Source organism: Lycium barbarum, chromosome 10, assembly GCF_019175385.1.
Source record: "Lycium barbarum isolate Lr01 chromosome 10, ASM1917538v2, whole genome shotgun sequence".
NCBI classification, from domain to species: domain Eukaryota; kingdom Viridiplantae; phylum Streptophyta; class Magnoliopsida; order Solanales; family Solanaceae; genus Lycium; species Lycium barbarum.
Window position 1 is genome coordinate 35,030,761 of NC_083346.1, and position 8,540 is coordinate 35,039,300.

The following is an 8,540-nucleotide window of genomic DNA, read 5'->3' on the forward strand; positions in this document are numbered from 1 at the left end:
ATGCAATTCTTCAGCTTGATTTCGATTTTCCTTTTTCTATCTTTCATATTTTTGTTATGGAAATGGAAAAAAAACACCAACAGCCAAACAAAAAAATTGCCTCCAGGTCCATGGAAACTTCCTTTTATAGGAAGCATGCATCATATGGCTGGTGGACTTCCACACCGCGTCCTTAGAGATTTAGCCAAAAAAATACGGACCGCTCATGCACCTTCAGCTTGGTGAAGTTTCTGCAGTTGTTGTTACTTCTTCTGAGATGGCTAAACAAATACTAAAATGTCATGACCTCGCTTTTGCATCTAGGCCTCAACTCTTGGCCATGGACATTATCTGTTATAACAGGCGCGATATCGCCTTTAGCCCCTATGGTGAGTGTTAGGCTTTTCCCCTATTTTTTTCACTATAATAGAACTTTATTTTTTCTTATAGGACAAAACATGCACCGTAATTGGTTTTACCTCTCCTAAAAGGAAAATTTGGCCGTTCCATTTTTATTTTTTTTGGAAGAAAAATTAGGATCTTTCCTTCTCAATTTAAGCTTAAAAGAGACTTGTTGAGGGGGAGAATGTAAACCTGAATGTCTCATATGTAGGTTAATCCTAATATATTTCTCTCTACTATAATATTTATCGTCGCGTTCAAGGTTTGTTTTGTTGGCTTTGGCATGACACCTGATAGATTCTATCCTAACAGGTGAATAAATTCACCTGGAGACAAACGCATAAAATCTGTGTCATGGAAGTTCTGAGTGTAAAGAATGTCCGGTCATTCAGCTCGATCAGGCACGATGAAGTTGTTTGTCTCATTGACTCTATCCAATCTTCTTCTTCTCTGGTGAGCCAGTTAATTTTGCTGAAAGGATAATTTGGTTCACAAGTTCCATGACATGTAGATCAGCATTTGGGCAAGTACTAAAGGAGCAAGACATATTTATAAAACTAATTAGAGAAGTAATGAGCTTAGCAGAAGGCTTTGATGTGGCTGACATTTTCCCTTCATACAACTTTCTTCACGTTCTTGGCGGAGCGAAACGGAAACTTCTAGATGCCCACCGTAAGGTAGATTCAATTGTTGAGGATGTTATCAATGAGCACAAGAAGAATCTTGCAACTCGCAAGAGTGATGATGCCTTAGGAGGTGAAGATTTAATTGATGTCCTACTAAGACTTATGAATGATGGAAGTCTTCAATTTCCAATTAACAACGACAATATCAAATCTGTTATTATTGTAAGTATTGAACAACATGCTTATTCTTACTTATTACTTAAGCATATCCATTGACCATTGCCATAGCTTTTAATTACTAATAACTAGGGAAAAGGGTCAAATTTACCCCTGTACTTTGAGAAAAGGTTTAAACTTTTTCTCAAAGTACAGAGGTAAATTTGGCCCTTTTCCCTAATAACTAAGAATATCTGGAACATGCATGAGATTTTATGGCTTATTGAGATTAATATATATAAGGATGTGACATATATTTTAAGTGGTCAATTTATCTACAGTATGCTTGAGAACACAAGCAAAGCTTTTCAAAATCTTGAGTCGCAAGTGTCTAATAGGACGCCTTTATCATACGTTCAAGTTCTCAATCGGAACATACTGTAATTCGAGTGTCTAAATGAAATTCACTGATAAGTTTAAGAGGCTGACAATGATTCTGCCAAAACTGATATTTTGATGCGTAACAGATTTACAAAAGTTCTGGCGTAAAAGTTAGTTAGTCAAAAAAGTTAGATGAGGAAAAAGCATGTGCAATAATAAAAAAAGAGTATAGAAATGGAAATAGCGCACATGTGCTGATTAATTTAATATTGTAACTTGGCCATTAATTGTAGGACATGTTTGCTGCCGGAACAGAAACTTCATCAACAACAACCGCATGGGCTATGGTTGAAATGATGAAAAATCCAAGTATATTTGTGAAAGCTCAAGGAGAAGTGCGAGAAACCTTTAGAGACGAAGAAACGTTCGATGAAAATGATATGGAGGAGCTGAAATACTTGAAGTTAGTCATTAAAGAAACTATGCGACTTCATCCAGCAGTTCCACTTTTGGTCCCAAGAGAATGTAGGGAGGAGACGAATATAAATGGTTATACTATTCCTGTAAAGACCAAAGTTATGGTTAATGTTTGGGCATTGGGAAGAGATCCAAAATATTGGGATGACGCTGAAAGCTTTAAGCCAGAGAGATTTGAGCAGTGCTCTGTGGATTTTGTTGGTAATAATTTGAATATCTTTCCTTTGGTGGTGGACGGAGGATTTGTCCCGGGATATCATTTGGTTTAGCTAATGTTTATTTGCCATTGGCTCAATTGCTTTATCACTTCGATTGGAAACTCCCACCTGGAATCAAACCAAGTGACTTGGACTTGACTGAATTGGCTGGAATAACTACTGCGAGAAAGGGTGATCTTTACTTTATTGCGACTCCTTATCAACCTTGTCGATAGTAATTTTAATGATATCAACTCTTTAAATTTCCTCTGTTATCCTCACTACCGTGCCATCTTTCTTTTGGTGTTTTAGGTTTTATCGGTTTCTAGAGCATGCATCTTTTATCAAATACTGTAAGAATGTATCGTGACAGTTAGTCTCAGGGCTAGTCTGTCGAATAATGTTTTTGGTCAGTTTAATCAAACACAAAGATCCCTACTAGTTCGTGCTCATTTTCTACTTAGTCATACTAAAAAAGAAAAGTAGAACCAATGAAAATGAATACAAGAGAGCAAGAACGATAGCAATAACTCTAACTTGTTCTCTAAATAAGTTCTAGAACAGATTGAAAAGGACTTGCAAGTTATTAGGGTACTAACTAATATGTGTGTCAATTTGCACCATGCAAATATTGTAAATAACTCTCCACTTTGTGCAAAAAAAATGTATCCCCATATTCAACAGAAATCAGTTATAAAATGCTATCAATTAAGATATCAGAAACAGCAGTAACTTGAAAACTTAGGCAGTTCAGCATAGCTTCATAAGAAAAGAGTGAAAATTCATCAAATTAAATAACCTATCCACCAAATTTGCCAATAAAATACTGAAAATTTTAAGTAGCAAAATAAGCAAGTCATGATAAATTTGCACGTTTAAAACCATTTGGGGACATCCAGCTTCTTTGTAAAACCAGGAACACATGTCGACAATTCAGCTCCGGGAGGTAAATTTGCTTTCAGGTGCTCAGCACACTCAATGATTGCCTTCTTGTTGATCAGTAATGAAGCAGAAGATCTCCCTCTGTGTCAATGATCATCTTCTTAAGAGATTGGAAAATTCGCACCTAAAGTAAAGCAAGATTATAATCACTTGAACACCCAATATACCAACCAACTTCACCACTTCTAGACATTTGTGATAGAATGTAGTAGCTTCTGGTAATGGAATATGGATATACTCGGCGGAAGCAATTCTCAGCATCAAATTCACATGTAAAATAGTCAACGCAGTATCAAAATGAGGTAAGCAAAATCCAAGTTACCCCTCAATCACGCCAGGGAAAAAAGGATGAAGAAGAATTAGAAGAAGAAATTAGAAGAAGAAAAGAGAAGCTAGTCTTGAATAGGAAAACGAAAAAAGATGGCATCAAAGCAAGACTGAGGATACCATTTTTTTAACTAAACAACCTTTGAAAAGCTCTACAAATTGCTAGATGGATTTTAGCTTACAGCTATCTCATGCCTGAAATGTAGAATAACTGACACAAAGAAGAAAAGGGCGTAATTGTGAGACTGTAAAGATGCATTAAACCATGAAATGGGCAGAACAATTTCTAGTGAATACACTTACAAAATTGACACTTTCCCCTAAAGATGTTATTTTCCTAATGGGACATAAACATGCCCTCAGCAAGTGAACTATAAAAAACATTTTGCTTCATCCACATAGTAATACCACATCGGTCAAGAATGCAATTATTTCAACTGCACTGCAACTTACTCCTCGTTCTCAGTAGTACTCCATCAAGTGCATACCAAGATAAACTAACCATTCTCTGAACCCTCTTCAAATGGTGTTCTTGGTAGCTCTCATATAGGACTATATACTTTGGGAATAAAACAGACTTATTTAACATTCAATTATTACTCTTTGTTATTCCACCAACATTTCAAATGCAAACAATATATGGTTAGACCTGCTCATCATTACAAGTGTTAAGGCGATGATGGTGCGTTAACATCTAGGATGTAAATAACCTCATAAAGGCAACACCCCACATTTTAGAGTCCACAATAACATATTCTTTTAATTACTTCTTGAATGAATAAGCATACACAAATGTGATATTCATTCTTTGAATCACCGATATATAATTGGGAGTGCTAAATTTTTATTTGACGTCTAATATGCAACTATTATTACATAGTAAACTCCTGGTAGAACAGCACAGTCCCGAAGAATTTAATTAAAGACCTATCCCATTGCTACTTATTTGGCACTTCTTCATACAAATACAAATTTCAACCACTTGATGGTCGAAAAATGGCCAATCTGTGAAAACTAAAGAAATTAAGCAAATCTTTTCCTTTTCTAAGAAAGTTAAGCTTTCTGTTCTTTCTTTCATTTGGTAGGTACTCTCTAGTAGCTTCACCTTTGGATTAGTTTGAAAGAGTTCAAACAATCAGCACATCATTCAAAGAACTTGTTAGGTTGACCATAATTAGGACTTTTTGCCAAATTAACTTATAGAAGGCAAGAAAGTGGCATGGCATAAAGGAAAAGCATATGCAACAAGAACGTTCACCTTGATGGTTAAATTTGACAACTCAGGAGAACACTTAGTCAAGAATGTGACGAAGCAAAGGCCACCCTCTTCTGTGGAGATGTCCAATTCCAACTCTTTCAGATGGCAGAGCTGAGGATATACATCGGGAATCACCCAGCATTTCCTAGTTAACTAAAAAGATTTGAAACAATGCATGTTAACAACTTAATTTGAATATGAAAGCAGACTACAAATGAGGAAAAGAAGAGAGAAGGTATATGTATGCTACTCAAATGAAACTTCCAGTTTAATCTTCTTTAGATTTCGACAATAGCTAGAGTGCTTGTGAGCATCAAAATTAAAAGAATCAGCATAATATCCTCCAATAGTTAGCTCAGATAAGAGGGGAACTTTCTTGAAAGGCACTTCGATAGTACGTCCAATGTATGTAAAAGACACAAGCCCTGAAGCATGAACCTCCATAGTCTCCAAAGCAACACAATTTGATATTTCCATGGACCTTAACTTAGATGATGAACAAGCAACTTTCAAACTATCAGGAGCAATTGACGCTGAAATACACACTTCCTCCAGTAAAGGGCAGTTGGACAAAAGGAATTCAACAACTTCCTGTGTTATGCGGACATTAACAAATCGGAAAGATTTGAGAGTAGTCAATGCTCTCAGCAAATTAACCTCGCCACAAATGGACAACAACATTGGCACATGAGGAATGCTATAAGTCATATCAACTCCACGGCATACATAACCTGCCGCCAGGTTTAGTTTAAACACTTTGAACTGCTTTTCTATTGCAAAACCAATCCAGCAATCAATATCACATTCGACTCCGCCTTGCTTCCTACTATAAAATCAATATTGCTGTCGGGGGGGGGGGGGGGGGGGGGGACACACTTGGATAAACAAAACCAACTTTGAACCGCTCAATAAATGCACCCTCATGAAATGTCAGGGCTTCATTCACCGAATTTCAAAGGTGTGGTCGTTATAAAATTCAATACTGCAAGTTGTATGCTTCCATAAGTATCTCCAACGCCATGAGAGAATACAGGTCCTTGCTGCCTCGTGGCAAAAAGGAAAGCATGGCAATAAGCAACTCATCAGGCAAGTTGTCAATCCCATACTTGGAAAGATTCTGCAATTAAAAAGAAAAAGATAACCTGATTTATTCGTTAGCCTCGGAGTGGAATAAAAAGTGTTGGAGGTAGAACTAGAGTTTAAAAGTATCTTATTTTCTGGCGCTTCAGACAGGATTAAGAGGCATAAGATCATCCATCTTACTTCAATAGAAAGTAGATAAAAGACCAGAGAATTGTTCTACAGTTTCAACAACACTGGTAATTGATAACCGAATTAGTGCCACAACAACAGCATAAGAACACTAAATCAGTGCATAGAATGCAATTTATCAAGTCATTGAATAGGACAAAGTCGGGAACTTTCTAAAGCATGACCAAAAACGAGCTAAAGAAATAAAGAGAAGAAAGGTGAAAATTCAAATATTTGAACTTTCTATCATTTAATCACACGTGTCATAGCAAAAAGGGAGGTTTAATATTTAGTAAATTAATTTAAACACCCTTATAATATGACTCAATTATAGGCACACACCTTGTAGTGTAAACATAAAATTTTAAGCGTAGACATTCATGCTATCACATAAAATTTGATATACACACCAGGATTTTGGACACGATAACGTTAATAGAGAGCGTACCTGAAGCGGAAGAAAATATCACAAGCGGAAGCGTACTCAAACATCGATTCTACCTCATTGCCCTCAAACATCGATTCTACCTCATTGCCCTAACTTCACGTAACCACAGCCATTAGTGAGGGAATTGTGTAGAGAATATGTAGTAACCCTAATGGGTGGAGGGAGGACCAATTTATAGAGGTTGAGACTTAATCTGGTAGTCCATCAATTTGTTCTTCATTAAATATTAATTATGCGCTTTACATAAGCGAGCCCTTAAACTTGGCCTGAGCTGGCAAATATGCCCTCCAACTTCGGGTGTGTACAAGTAGGCACCTCACTTTGTATAAAGTTAAACAGGTAGACACAAATTTCCGGCAAGTCACATGCGTGAATTACACTAGCTCCTACCCAAAATCATGCCCAAATTCAAAATAAAACCCAAAACCATCAAACCTTGAAAAAAGGATCGGATTCCTAGAAATTAAAATAACATATGAATGTTGATAATTGATCAAGGTGATATTCATTATCCAAGATCAAGTCATAAGTTCACATTCCTTCAATTGGAATCTTCATACAATTTCTCACAAGCAAGAAGAACTTTAGAAGGGTTTAGTATTCTGGACAATTCAACTCAATGGACATTTGAGTAGTTACATTAGAATAAAATCACCAAGTATTATGAGGAAATTTAGCTAAATTTGATTCGAAACATACAAAAACAGTTAATGTATATTTCTCTTCAAACCAAGCTTTAAGCCTAAGGCAATCTTTCTGATAGTGTCATTTTCTTTTATAGAAGTAAACACTATCTACCTTGGATTCATTCTTAACATCCAGTGAAACATTAGTAGGTGCTTTCTTCCTCTTATACTTGTTGATTTAACCTTAGATCATTTATGTTTACCCCGAATTTGGATAATCAATTAAATTTGTGGATGAGGTATAGGATATGTGGTTATGCCTTGAATCCCTTTGATAGAGAAAAGAAATATATGAATGTATTATGAAGAAGCAACTAATAATTGGTGGTTTGTTATAGACTTGTATGTTTACTAATATATGTGTGTTACTTGATTGAAGAAATGTAATAGGGATGAACTCAATGAATTCGGATTGCACACGATAATGAGAGAGATTTGTATATATGTTTCTAGTACAAAAGAATGTTCTTGATGTTAAGGAGCCAACCCCTTAAAAGTGGGCAATGACCCTTATTTATAGTGTTGCCTCATGGGCTCCATACAATAAGAGAAAACTATAAAATAAAGAAAACTCTGACTTGGATTAGGTTGGGTTAGGTTGGCCGTACGGTCTGACACCCGTACGATTGACAGTTGAGCGTGGCAGGACGTTATCGACGCGTGGCAATCGCGCAACGGATCTCCTAGACCAACGACCACGAATAAACGGACTAACGGCCACGACCAAACGGACCAACGGCAATGACCAACTCGGCCATGAAGGAAACCGGACCAAATGATGCCTTACCTTAGCCTCGGTCCGGGCGTTCCTCCGGTTCAGAACGAAAGTCTTCATGCACGTTCTTGTCCCATTCTTCCCTCGGTTCCGGGTCTCACCGGTTTAACGCATATTCGGTTTTTACCGTATACAGATAGTCCCCACATTTCCCGGACCGTAGATTTATCGGAGTAACGGGAAGTGGATGAATCAAGAAACCGGTGACTCCATTTGCCCGTTGTTATCTTTTCATTTTTGGCGGGAACAGTTGCGTCACATCCCATTTTCTTCGGCCACGTGTCTTATTCCGGATGGTCAACTCTGACAACCGCCGTAACGCACGTAGCTTCAGGTCATTCCTCATTAATTATGGGACACGTGGCTCCCCCTGGTTGGCCGGCATCGGTAATCGTTCAATTCCCATGCCTATATAAGGCTCTTCACCTCTTCATTCAAACATTTTTACGATTCATTTCTCTTCATCTTCACTCTTCGCTGCATTTCTTCATCTTTACCATATCTAATTTATCCTCCATATCAAGTTTGTTGCTGATTTATTGCTTATACCACGTGAAAGGAAGCAACTTTGCCACCATCTTTCCTAGCTGCTATTGCTTGAATGTTGCTTACTCTGTCATTTCTTGAACCGTCTG

At 37.2% G+C, this 8,540-nt stretch overlaps 1 long non-coding RNA gene and 1 pseudogene across 1 annotated transcript; one reads left to right on the top strand and one right to left on the bottom strand.

The window, feature by feature from the left end:
* LOC132615106 (cytochrome P450 71D7-like) lies at window positions 1-2,530 on the top strand (annotated as a pseudogene).
* A 452-nt stretch (window positions 2,531-2,982) lies between these two features.
* LOC132615886 (uncharacterized) lies at window positions 2,983-5,530 on the bottom strand. Its single transcript, XR_009572882.1, has 2 exons — window positions 4,746-5,530; window positions 2,983-3,284 (listed from the first exon to the last, which is right to left on the bottom strand). It is a non-coding gene; the product is annotated as an uncharacterized LOC132615886 (long non-coding RNA).
* Between the last annotated feature and the right edge of the window lie 3,010 nt (window positions 5,531-8,540).